The sequence below is a fragment of the Podarcis pityusensis genome (genome assembly GCF_964106645.2).
Source record: "Podarcis pityusensis genome assembly, chromosome: 3".
NCBI lineage: Eukaryota > Metazoa > Chordata > Lepidosauria > Squamata > Lacertidae > Podarcis > Podarcis pityusensis.
Genome location: NC_138026.1, coordinates 77,132,567 through 77,145,468, shown reverse-complemented (window position 1 = coordinate 77,145,468; position 12,902 = coordinate 77,132,567). Strand labels below are relative to the sequence as shown.

Below are 12,902 nucleotides of genomic sequence, written 5' to 3'. Positions count from 1 at the left end.
CCAAGCATGTACATAGATATGTGGACCACATGTCTGGAGCAGCACAGGAAGACTGTCCTGAAACCATTTTGACTCCTAAACTGACCAAATGTTTTCTCTGCAAGGAGGGAGGGGGTGAGGAACCTTCCCATTGTCTCAGGAATTGGGAAATCACCATCTCAAAGTAATGGTCAGACTACCAGGAAAGGCAATCAGATAAGGCATTATCAGATAACCTGGCAGACAGGAAAAACAACAACATTCAAATTTCTGTTGTAGACCACCTTTTCTGTGATGGAGGTATGATGTTTGTGGGGGGTAGTCTTGGGTTACACCCCTTCTGTGATGTATGTATAATGTATGGAGGGGTGGTCTTGAGCTCCAGGGCAGGGAATTCTTTGTTCAGGGTCCTCCTGCATGCGAGGGGAGCACTCTGTTGCAACAGCTTTAATAAAGATCAGGCTTACTGGCTGCTTTGCTTCTCAATATTCTCTGGTTGGCCTCTGTTATTTTCTCCTACCGATAGGGAACCCACTTAAGGACACTATATGGGCTCTGGGATACCCCATAAAAAAGAAGGGCAGATTTTGTTTACAATAGTGGAGGACAAAAACAATGTAAATAAGAATGGGGTTGTTCACTTATCATAGAATACAAACGGGGAGGGGCGGGAACTGAGTGGGAGAGGGAATGGAATGGAATGGTGTATCATGGCTAGGCACACATGTACAAGAGCCAATTGCCTAAGGTTGGTTGTGTTTCTTCATTTTTGTTTGTTTTGTCTTCTAATAATTCATAAAAACTGATTGGCATAGTATGAAAAATAAAATGTGCTGGTAAACTCCCATCTGTCTGGTTCCCCTGTTTAACCCTATCAATAATATATATATATATATATATATATATATATATATATATATATATGCATATGTATGTTTGTAGGAACTAAAGCAAGAATGTGCATGCAAAATATTACACCACAGAACAGATGGTTTGTAAAGTAGGCATCCAAATAGAATATTTTGCTGTAAAGCTTCAACTGTTTGCAAGCAATGCTATGATTTCCCTTATATATGGGGCCCTGGAGAACTGGCTTCTTGCCGAAGGTCAGCTGCATGGCAGAAGAGAGTTGCTCAGGTCAGTGGTGGAGCTTCAAGCAGCACCACTTGGAATATTTATGGTATGAAATATTGCAGAATTTCATCAGGATGTCACAGGAGGATATACACTGATTGGAAACGAAGCTGCGTGATCACCCCACAGTGTTTGTGGGTCAAAATATAGCATTGAAAGCAGGATTGCAGATGACTGCCCCAATAGCTTCATAAGCAGAAACTATCATGGCACAAGCAACCACTCGCCTCTTCTAGAAGTGGAGCAATAATTTTGTGCTGTGGTTTGGATTCCACTGTCTAATTTATCCCTCAGTTGTTTGCTGCTTATGACTCTAAGATTTAATTAGAAAGAAACAAGATAAGAACTGCGACCTGTGTGTGGTGAACGGTATGTCCAATCTTTGATGGAGGGCAGTGCTTGGATTGCTGCAGCAGATGATTAATGTCTCATGCTAAAGAGAAAACACATACTTTGGTGAGTTCATTTTACTCTTTTAAGAAAATGTTGTGTTTTTACTCCTTTGTGATACGGATTATATTTAATAGTGACTATAGAAATGGCTGATTGAAAGCAAGTATTTCTCCATGCCCCTGCCCCAGAAAAGAATCTGTAAGATGATGAAAAGCATGAAAAGGATAGAGAACTCTTTCCGTTTGTGTAGCTAATAGGAAAGAAGAACATGATAGAAGGTCTGATTATCAGCTGATCAAACAGCTTGAGATAAAATCTTTGCGTATCTCCAAAATCAGTTACTGCTGTAAAATATGAATGGATGGCAACAGATTTAATACTTATTAATTGTCCTTGCACTCACATGGAATATATTTTGCATGCCTTGAGATGATCACATGCAGCCATGGATAACGAAACTTTCTGTCTGAATAAATTCATTTTATGGTCTATGAGAACGATGACAACTGAGCTGCCTTGCATAAATGATTTACAAGGACAATCTTGACATCGTTGTTAACATACAAACAGGCATGCTGAACAATAGTAAGACTTCAAACACAATCATATGCTACATCCAGTCTTACTTTGATTAGGCTGCACTGGAACTACCTGTTTGTGCTACCAAATCCAGATGCAGTTAAAATATGGACATTATTTTAAAGCACATAAAGTGAAATGAAGTATTTCTGGATTTTTGCAAAACCCAAGAATAATGAGAAAAGTGTGATTTGCCTTCCTTTATTTACAAGGTTTAGCAAAGCCACTTTTTCATCATCATTGCTTATCTGTATGCTGCTTTTGCATGGTTATCCATGCTTAAAGTGGCTCACGGCATCAGAAAAATGCACATACTAAAATATAACATTTCAAGATATAACAAGAACAACAGTCATAGATTAATTAAAACATCTCATACTAAAAAACTGTACACTTTGATTAAACAATCTACTTAACAATTCATAATGAGGCCTAACAAAAGGAATACAAGAACATAGTCCAAAGAGTAGCAAAAATAACATTTCCCCCCAAGCTGAAATCTCGCGCCCCAGCAACTCCTAAACACCTCCCTATTCTAATGACTTCTAAGCACCTTGAACATGATAAGCAACATCTTTAGCTGAAGGTAGTCAGGACCCTGCCTTCCTGGGTTTGGTGGCAATGAACAAGAGCCAGAGCTACCATTGAGCCTTTCTGAGCCAGTTGCCTCAAGCAACACTCTGGAGTATGGGTAGGCAAACTAAGACCCGGGGGCCAGATCCGGCCCAATCGCCTTCTAAATCCGGCCCGCGGACGGTCCGGAAATCAGCGTGTTTTTACATGAGTAGATGTGTCCTTTTATTTAAAATGCATCTCTGGGTTATTTGTGGGGCATAGGAATTTGTTCATCCCCCCCCCCAAAAAATAGTCCGTCCTCACAAGGTCTGAGGGACAGTGGACAGGCCCCCTGCTGAAAAAGTTTGCTGACTCCTGCTCTGGAGGGATGGCGGATTTGGATCTGGATGCCATGCCCCGCCTCCTGCCTGCTTGCTTGCGGTGGCAGATACTTCCTTCTCTCTGGGGCAGTTTCCTTATATTCACACATATCTTTCTATCCTCCCTCCAAATAAACACACTTCCTCTTTCCTTACCACTGAGCAAGCTCTCTCTTGCCTTTGCGCCATGTATTCTTATCTGGAGGCTGAAGCTGCTCTCTTGTCAAGATGGGAGTCCTGCTTGTCAGGAGACAACTGGGCATGCAGCGTAATACTTGAGTGGGACTTTGTGGGTTCGTGGTTTGATAGGAAGACATTATGAAATGGTGAGGGGAAATGCTGTTGTAAAGAAATGGGGATGAAATGAAGAAGGGAAACGTAGGTGGGGAGGGAAAGCATTCCATGCTCCTCCCTCCCTCCCTGTGTTTTCCTTCTCCATTTCATTCACCGTGCTTCACTACAGTGAAAAGTGTGTTTGCTCAATGGAATTTGCTTTCTCCTTTTTGCTATCTAACATTTTTCGGTAGTAGAAAGATGTAATACTTGTGATATCTGATGCAGAGACAGTACTGGAAAGTTCAGAAACTGAATCCAGATGATTAAAGTGAAGCCTGGTTAATAGATATACTTGTCAGTCTTTGTTACTGCTTTGGAGTTCAAATTACAACTCAGAGATATAAGAGAGCAGCCTAGGCATCAGGAAACTGACAACAACACTCAAGGCAAGTTAAATGCCTATGTTTACATCAGACACGAGGGTTAGCAGATGATTTTGTTTGTCTTTCTGGCTCAATTACAAGTTGGAGTCTGACTACACACTTCAAGCAAATACATGTGACAAAGCCCTTGATATACACGATATCATTTTCAAAAAGAACAGCAGCTTGAAAGGTGCAATATTAAATAAAAAGAAACCAGGGGAAAGGCGTACTTATTCCTTCCACCTGTCACTGTTTCTCTTTCAAAAATATGTACAGCTGCTTCCCACTTATGGATTCAAAATGTTGTTCATTCATGTTTTTAACTGTGGAAGGGCAGGAGCTGCTTATTTGGAGTGGAGAACCATCAGAAAGGGAAAGGTGACCTGAGCCCCTTTTCCACCCCTTCCATTCAAAATCATCATTCATGACACCTATGAATATTGATTCATGTAGCCCAGTGTTGTCTGCTTTGACTAGAAATGGGCTTGGATGTCTCACAAAGAGGCCATTTTCAGCAACTGAGATTCTTTAATTGGAGATGGGACTGAACCTAACTTGGGACTTAGGCTGCACAGTGCTGTAGTGGAGCAGGGACTCACCCCCCCCCCCCACAGCAGATAATAACATCTGCTGGAGCAGTGTTTGGTAATTGTTGTCAGTTTGGAGGGTGGTGTGTCTAGGTGCTTGATCCCTTCATGAAGTAGCCTAGTCTGATTGGCCTAAGGCAGGTCACCCCACAGATTTCATGGCTAATCAGGGATGGCAACCCAGGTCTCCTCAGCCAAAGTCTGACATGCTGATTGCCAGCTGATCCTAATAAATTGGTTATTATGCTATTTATTATGCTAGGTAAAAGTTGGGAATATAAATATATGCTTTTTTAAAAGTGTGTGTGTGTGTGTGTGTGTGTGTGTGTGTATGAGTTCCTTATGCCAACATTTTTGCTGCAATATCTTCTTTAATGAATTCTATTGCTATCAGATTTGCAGAGTTTAACAGCCAGTTTTAGAAGCGTTCAAAAATGACAAAGTGGAGGGTGTTTCTAGCTCAGCCTAGGAATCACATGCGTGGCACTTTGGATTCCATGACAAAAGAAAGGAAGGGTAATAAACACAATAAAAGAAAGAAATGAAAAAAGGAGCAACACAGCCGCCTGCATTTTTGAACTGCTCTTGGGGCATGGCTAGGGACTCTCGTGTGGTATTGCTATAGAGGCAGCCATGATGAGCTCCTGCTCTTCACGATCTACCATGACAACACTGTTCTTGTACAGCTCAGTACCAGTCTCCTGAGTATAGCTTCAGCCCTGAAGCTGTTTCTTTTTTAAAAAAAAACGAGTTCCACTACCCATGTCTGCATGCCCTGTGTCATCTCCTCAAAAGGTAGTATAGCCAGGGCTTAGTTAAACTGATATTTATACTTTTCTTTGAAGAGAATAACCACAGTGTTCCATAATAAAAATAATGAAATATAATGCATGCTCCTACTCTGGATGCAGTGCCAACTGGGCCCAGTATGGTCAAAGATTGACCAGGACTGGTGCCATCCTCTCCACCTCCTGCCCCTTCCTTCTTCTTCCTGCTTACCTCTGCCGGTGGAGGGAAGCTAACATCACTGCCAGTGTGGCGCTGCCTCTTCTGCCCAAAAACATTAAAGTGGGCAGAAATGCATCCAGCAGAAAACCCCAAAATGATGTGTTCTGCGGTGGAACTGAACTAACTCCATTGCTATCATGTGACTGCATTGACCCCAACACAGGCCAAATTCCTGGCACAGCTATCTGCTTGCCCCCAACCTTCCACCTACATATGTGGCAGTGGTCCCACCATCCTGTTAAGCCCTGCCAGGCAGCGGCCAAGTTTGGATTATGCCCTAATTATGTAAAGGTAAAGGGACACAGTGGTGCTGTGGTCTAAACCACTGAACCTCTTGGGCTTGCTGATCGGAAGGTTGGTGGTTCAAATCCACACAACAGGGTGAGCTCCCGTTGCTCTGTCCCAGCTCCTGCCAACCTAGCAGTTCGAAAGTGCAAGTAGATAAATAGGTACTGCTGTGGCGAGAAGGTAAACAGCATTTCTGTGTGCTCTGGCACTTGTCACAGTAATCCGTGCACCAGAAGCGGTTTAGTCATGCTGGCTACATGACACGGAAAGCTGTCTGTGGACAAACACTGATTCCCTTGGCCTGAAAAGCGAGATGAGCGCCACACCCCATAGTCGCCTTTGAATGGACTTAACCATCACGGGGTCCTTACCTAATTATGCAAAATACATCCAAGCATTAAGTAATGTCAGTAGAAAAAGAAAACCAGAGGTTCGTGTCAACTGCCTACAGCAGCCAGCTGGCATTTTGTACGATGTTTTCTGAGTCGCAGTAACATTCTTTGAGCATGGAGAAATTGAGATTTCAGAAGCTGTTAGGAACATAGGAAGCTGCCTTATACTGAACCAGAACACTGGTCCATTTAGCTTAGTATTGTGCATGGGCTCGTCAGGATTTAAGGCAAGTTTCTCTTCCTCTCCTACCTGGATCTGCTGGGGACTGAACCTGGGACCTTCTGCATGTATAGGAGATGTTCTTCCACTGAGTTATAGCCATTGTATTGTATTAAGATAAATGGCTCTTCCTAACTCACCATCTGACTAGTCCATGGGGGCATGGAATTGGAAGCCTCCCCACACATGAAATTATCTAGCTACAAGCACAGCACAGCTAGAGGAAGGGGAAGTGAAATGACCAGGGGGAAGAGGGGGAAGTAGCAGTGCATGTTCTTTTTAAAGGCAAGGGAGCCTATCTTCCAAGTGTTCTGCATTTCATCCAAGTGTTCAATATTTTGACAAGCCCTGTCACTATGGGAAGAAATTTTCCGAGCTCCCATATGGTAACTACCACATTATTTTAAGATAACAGCTGTTATATTCTATCACATAAAAACACTTTCAGCAACTAGTCAACAACCCTATTTTCAAGCTGTAAACGAATAAATCTTATAAACGTTATTTTCACATTGTTTGCCAGCAAGCCCCCATGTTCTGAAATTCCATATTGATAAAATATGGCCAATATGCCATTGAGAAAATCCCATCCTTTGTTGTTATTAATGTTTGGCTCATGTATCCTGATCACTGATTAGAAGGTTCTCTCAAAGTGGGGATTATGGAGCATGAATGGCTCATACTTCTACTTATTTCTAATTAAGTTACTTGTGCTATGCTCCATGTAGATGCAATGAACATTTAAAGTTTTTAAGTTTTAGTCAAAGCCCTATAAGGTACTTCGTTTTCTTTTAACAACAACAACAATGAAACTCAGTGGTTGCAGCATTTATGGACAAGAAACCATTGAAGTTGTGCCCTATTTTTTCCGAAGTCGGTAGAAATCAAGTCTATGTTGTTAAACCTAATATTGATTCTTAGCAAAACCAGTTAGACATCAAGCCTCTGAACTGATGGAAGATTGATTGCAAAACCACTCCTCAAAGAACTACCTATAGATGACAAACACAGGAGTCTGTGCAAACAAGATTAAAGGGTGTCACCCATCTTTAGTATAGTTCCACTTACTGTATAATGTTAGTTGTGTTAAATTATTTTTAGCTGCAGAATAAAACCATTTGGCCAATGACCTCGGATGACGGGAGCTGCAGTTGTTGTTAGTGGTGATGTTTTATTAGAAGAAGAAGAAGAAGAAGAAGAAGAGTTTGGATTTGATATCCCACCTTTCACTCCCTTTAAGGAGTCTCAAAGCGGCTAACATTCTCCTTTCCCTTCCTCCCCCACAACAAACACTCTGTGAGGTGAGTGGGGCTGAGAGACTTCAAAGAAGTGTGACTGGCCCAAGGTCACCCAGCAGCTGCATGTGGAGGAGCGGGGACGCGAACCCGGTTCCCCAGATAGGAGACTACCGCTCTTAACCACTACATCACACTGGCTCTCATCATAAGATAGCAGGGCAATTCAGTGACACCTGAAGGCTCAAAGGTTCCCCAACGTTCCCTGGGTCTAGAGGGCCAAACAGTTTGCATTAGGCAGCTTCCTTTTCTACACTTTCAACATTTAGTTAGGCACTGAAACCTTGGAGTGTCACAGCCAGAGTGAGTAAATAATAATAATGGACTATATGGACCTGTGTTCAGGCTCAGTAAGCAGCTTCAGATATTCCCCACATTCCCCCCTGTCGAATTTTTCATATGCATTAATATTCAAGTGAATATATGCCACTAACCAATGTTTTTGTTTATATTGCGTAGTTTTATTTCCCTGTTGGAAATGTACAGATAAATGGGAACTAAGGAAAAGTAGGAGAGAGATGGATTCTTTTAAAAACAGGAAAGCTTCAGTCTTTCGTTTATTCAAGTATTCATTACAGTGGTACCTCAGGTTAAGTACTTAATTTGTTCCGGAGGTCAGTACTTAACCTGAAACGGTTCTTAACCTGAAGCACCACTGGGCCTCCTGCTGCTGCTGTGCCGCCGGAGCCCGATTTCTGTTCTCATCCTGAAGCAAAGTTCTTAACCTGAAGCACTATTTCTGGGTTAGTGGAGTCTGTAACCTGAAGCGTATGTAACCTGAAGCGTATGTAACCTGAGGTACCACTGTACATTTATATGCTACCCCATTCTGCGGAGATCAGATCAAGTAGTACAGGTGAGAGCTGAGAGCAGAGTGGAGACCAAAGGTGGACAAACCCTAGAAGGAGCATGACATGTCCTCCACCAGAGGTACTACCCCCACCCTAACACCCCATTTCACATAGTAAAAGATGCCTTATAAATAGGTTTCAATAAAGCTGTTTACTGTATCAGCAGGTTCAGGCTTTTGCATGAAGATCTTCCATCCTTGGAGAAGGAACAGACTCCACACCTTATGCCTGACTGGCTGCACAGGTTGTGAGCTGTGTATCATCCCCTTCTCTGGAAGCACTTGTTCCACAAATCTGTTCTGAGAGCAGAGCAGATAGCAATGCCTAGTCTAGGAGCAATACAGGATCATTCCTGGCACACAGGTTGTTTCTTGGGCAGGAAAGATTTTACTCTGGTTCAGGGATATTCAGAAAAGGGGATGTGATTATGATATACACTGTTACATACACATTAAAATCAAAACAAAACAGGAGGTCGCCATTGAAACCATTCCTAAACTGTATTCTTTTGATGGTTGGACATTCCATTTATAATTGACTCAGTTCGTTTTTTGCGCTTAATAGTAGTTGTAATCCTGCTCATGACTCCCATCTGTCTGTTCAAATTTCTCATGTACCAAACAATGTCTGAGGGACCGGAGCTTAGAGTTTTAGCTATCACATGATACAGAGTCCCATGCCTCTTAATCAGAGCATCAAGTGATTAATTCAGCGTGCTTCTCATTTCCTGCCTCAGCCTGCTCCCCACAACTTGAGGCGGCAGCCTGGGTTCACTTCAAAGCTTGCCGTCAACATCTCTGCAGCTAGTGTGGTTTTGTTGCCCTTTTCAGCTTGCCTCACTCCCAAGATAAATTGGAAAGTTTTCTCTTGAGGGTTTTCACAGAAGAGCTGCACAACAACAAGGCCATACATTTATTCAGGATGGAGAGGAAACTGAACAGGTTTCCCTCCGAGCTTGAAACCAGGACAGTCACCTCAAAGGTCTACAGTTTAATTTGTTACAAACCTCAGTGTCATAAGATCTGAATAATTAAAGTTTGGGGAGTGCTTTAATTATTCTGGAATCCATGCTCTAGGGTACACTATGGCTGGGTCTGAAAGCAACTACAGTGGTACCTTGGAAGTCGAATGGAATCCATTCCCGAAGTCTGTTCTAATTCCAAAACTTTTGGAAACTGCGGAAGCCCCGTCGGACGTTCGAGTTCCAAAGAATGTTCACAAACCGGAACACTCACTTCTGGGTTTGTGGCATTCAGGAGCCAAAACATTTGACTCGCAAGGCGTTCAGGATCCAAAGTATGACTGTATAATCTTTCCCCAACCTGGTGTGTTCCAACTGTTTTGGACTATAATTCCCATGAGCCTCAGCTGTCAGGGGCTGATGTGAGTTGTATTCCAAAACAACTGGAGGGCACCAGTTGGTGAAGCCTGCTCTATACTATTCTTTGTGCTGACTTCCTCTGCTACAAGGATAAGGAATCTGTGGCCTTGCAGATGCTGCTGGACTCCAACTCTCATCAGCTCCAGGCAGCTTGGCCAATGGTCACGGATGATGGGAGTTGTAGTCCAGCAACATTTGAAGGCTGCAGACTCTCAATGCCTACTTTACTATGTTCAGCTCAAGCTCCCTCTATTTACTTTTTGGCAGTTCAGTTCCTTCCTTTCTCTTCTTTCACTTTCTCCATCTGCTTGTTCACTTCTCTTGAATACCACAAACCTTTTTTTAAGCCCATATTTCCACCTCTGGTTCTCACATACATGCCATTTCCTATGTTGTCAATTTTTCTCCGTTACCACAGGATGGTAAGAAAAGCCCTGCCGGAACAGACCCATGGTCTTTATATTAGTCCGGCATCGTGTTTCCCACAGTGTTCAGCCAGATGTGTAGGAGAAGCCCACAGGCTTCTCACACACACATTTCACATGAGCGAAATATCACAATCAAGAGAGCAAGTGTAGTATAATAGCTAGAGTGTTGAACATTGGGTTCAAATCCCCACCTGGCCATGAAACTCTCTGGGTGACCTTGTGCCATTATTATCTTTCCCCACACACTGGCAGGGGAGCATTTAGGGCCGTGCAATCAGTGCACATGCACTGGGTGCTGAGCTGCAGAGCTGCAGTCTCAAAGCTTGGTAAGTGAGACTTTGGGAAGGAGGGCTGAGGCTCTGACAGGGGCCTAGAGTCCACCCTCCTCCTTTCCAAAGCTTAGTTAGCACTCTCCCAGGTGGTTCGTTTGCATATTTGTATGCCTTCTAAGACTATAAGACTGTTTTAATCTTTGTAAGATGCCCATTTTCTTTTTCGGGTGCATAATACTGTTTTGCAGGAATTGTTGCCTTCTGTAGTCCTCCCTGCCATCTCAGTTTTAAGGGTGTTTTCAATGTCCTTTTTTTCTTTTTTCCTGAAACTGATATTTTCAGATTTAATAATTTCAGTGGTGTGGTGACCACTTTGTGGGGCTCCTTTTCCAGAGATGAGCGCCTAGTTCCTTCACGTGCAATTCTTTGAGAGGTAAATACATGTGAAACATATATATTTTTAAGAAATCTTTCTTTACAGTACAAAAATGTTTTAAACGTCAGGCAGAATATTGCTTTAAGAGCTGTTCTGTTTTGGGTACTGTTTGATTGCTTTTATCTTGGGATGTTTCATCCTGTTTGGCTTGTCTTATATACTTCCTGTACATGGTAGAAAACTAACTAATCAATTTATGAATATTGCATTACAAAAGACTCACATTGACTTTAATGGGCTATAGCTAAACATCCTTTAGCTATGCCTCTTCTCTTGAACGAACTGGAGTCTGGCAATGTATTCATAAATGTCTGCCAACATTCATCTTGGAAATAAAATCACATGGATAATATTTTCATAGATTCTGGATTCTGGAACACCAGACTTTGAGTAAATAGACGCCCAGGCTGCCTCTTTCCCGTGTGTGTGTGTGTGTGTGTGTGTGTATACATGTGGCCTTTTGTAGTTTGCTTTCTTGCACAGGATTCTTCCCTCTGTTTATACACCAAGTATTTAATTGTGAAATCCTTGCTGTGAATCAAGATCAGCTTTAGGATTTGTGGGGCCCATTGCAGGAAGAAGGGAAGCTGCTGCTTTTCAGTAGAAAGAACAAGAAGCAGTTAGAGTGCCTGAAGCCATTACAGGGCTTCGCCAGTCAGATGACCTCCTTATTCACCATTTGTCCTAATTTGGTTGCAGAAAGCTTAGGCAGTGGTTAGACTATCTCCGGTCATTATTGAATATTTGTTCTGATTTGTTTACAGAGCGGTTATACAACAAAAAGCCTTCATTGTGATCTGTTTGTAGATATTTACATGACTTCCTGTTAATCTATCTTTTATTCCAGTTTTCAGTGCATTTCTCCATCACTTTCCTAAACGCAAAAGCATTTTTAAAAAGCAGATTTGTTGCACTAGGGCAGTACAGTGTTTTGATTCACTTTAGCTGCACAAACTTAAATTCCCAGTGTATGGTTGAACCCCTTCCTGAAACTATCAGTTTACTAAAGGAGTACATTGATGTTGCAGGGTGAGCTGAACAGGGCTGCTAGAGCCTGATGATCTTCAGCTACTGGGGACAGCTAAATGCAGAAAGAGCTAACAAGTAAAATTAAAACTGAGAGTGAGAAAAGAGTATAAGATATGATCATGAAAAAGCTCTGCTAAGTTTGCCAAACCGAGATCAATGTATCTGTGTGATGTGATTAATTTTGGCCTCTGCTAAGGCTATAGCCAAAGCAATGCTTAGAAGAGGGGGAAAAGGAAGATACACAGTGCATTTGGGTACCTGTGTTGCATACGATGGATGCCTAAACTAAAGGAATAGAACACAGCAGCAGAGTAGGTTGGAGTCCTTACTGTACCCCATTCTTATTGTACTATCTGTTCCATCACTAAGTCTGGATAAAGACAGATATAACTTAAATGCAAACAATTAGATTGTCATGTGTTAATGCTATACAATCTGCCAAATTGCTTGCTTAAGTAAGCTTCTGTACCCATTCTCGCTAAGGGCTTTGTTTTGTGTTTAAGGTGTATTTGCTCAGTAGAGCATGCAAAAAAAAAACAACAACCAGCCAGCATCACCAGAAAAACTGAAGAGGCTGTGCAGCTGGCAGCTTTTATGACATCAGTCATAATCTGAGAGAACTGCAGCTGAAATCAGTCAGCACAAATAGGAGGTGCTGAAGGCAGCTGGTATTAACAAAGCATGCACTGGAAAGCAAAGCCTCCCCACCCCACCCACACCCAGCAAAAAAAAATAATATTGCTGCAGACGACTCATATACAGAAAACAGAATAAAAACTGGCTCATGTTTCTCTGTCAGTCTTCCCTTTCCTGCAGTAGTGTCCCAGAACGTTTTTATACAGGATGGGGTTAGCCTTGGGCCCAATACAGGCAACCAGGCTATCTACAGTGGAGTTGCCATTATCTGTATTAAAGAGAATGATATGTGATTATTTCCCCTCGCCTGCATTCTAATATGTGCAAAATAAGTGCTGAAAGGTTCTAAAAAAATAAT

The 12,902-nt window shown here is 42.3% G+C and overlaps 1 long non-coding RNA gene across 1 annotated transcript; it reads left to right on the top strand.

Moving 5' to 3' along the window:
- Nucleotides 1-1,113: 1,113 nt before the first annotated feature.
- LOC308472730 lies at nucleotides 1,114-12,638 on the top strand. The gene is made up of 3 exons (XR_013983681.1): nucleotides 1,114-1,569; nucleotides 10,786-10,876; nucleotides 12,412-12,638. It is a non-coding gene; the product is annotated as an uncharacterized lncRNA (long non-coding RNA).
- The last annotated feature ends 264 nt before the right edge of the window (nucleotides 12,639-12,902 follow it).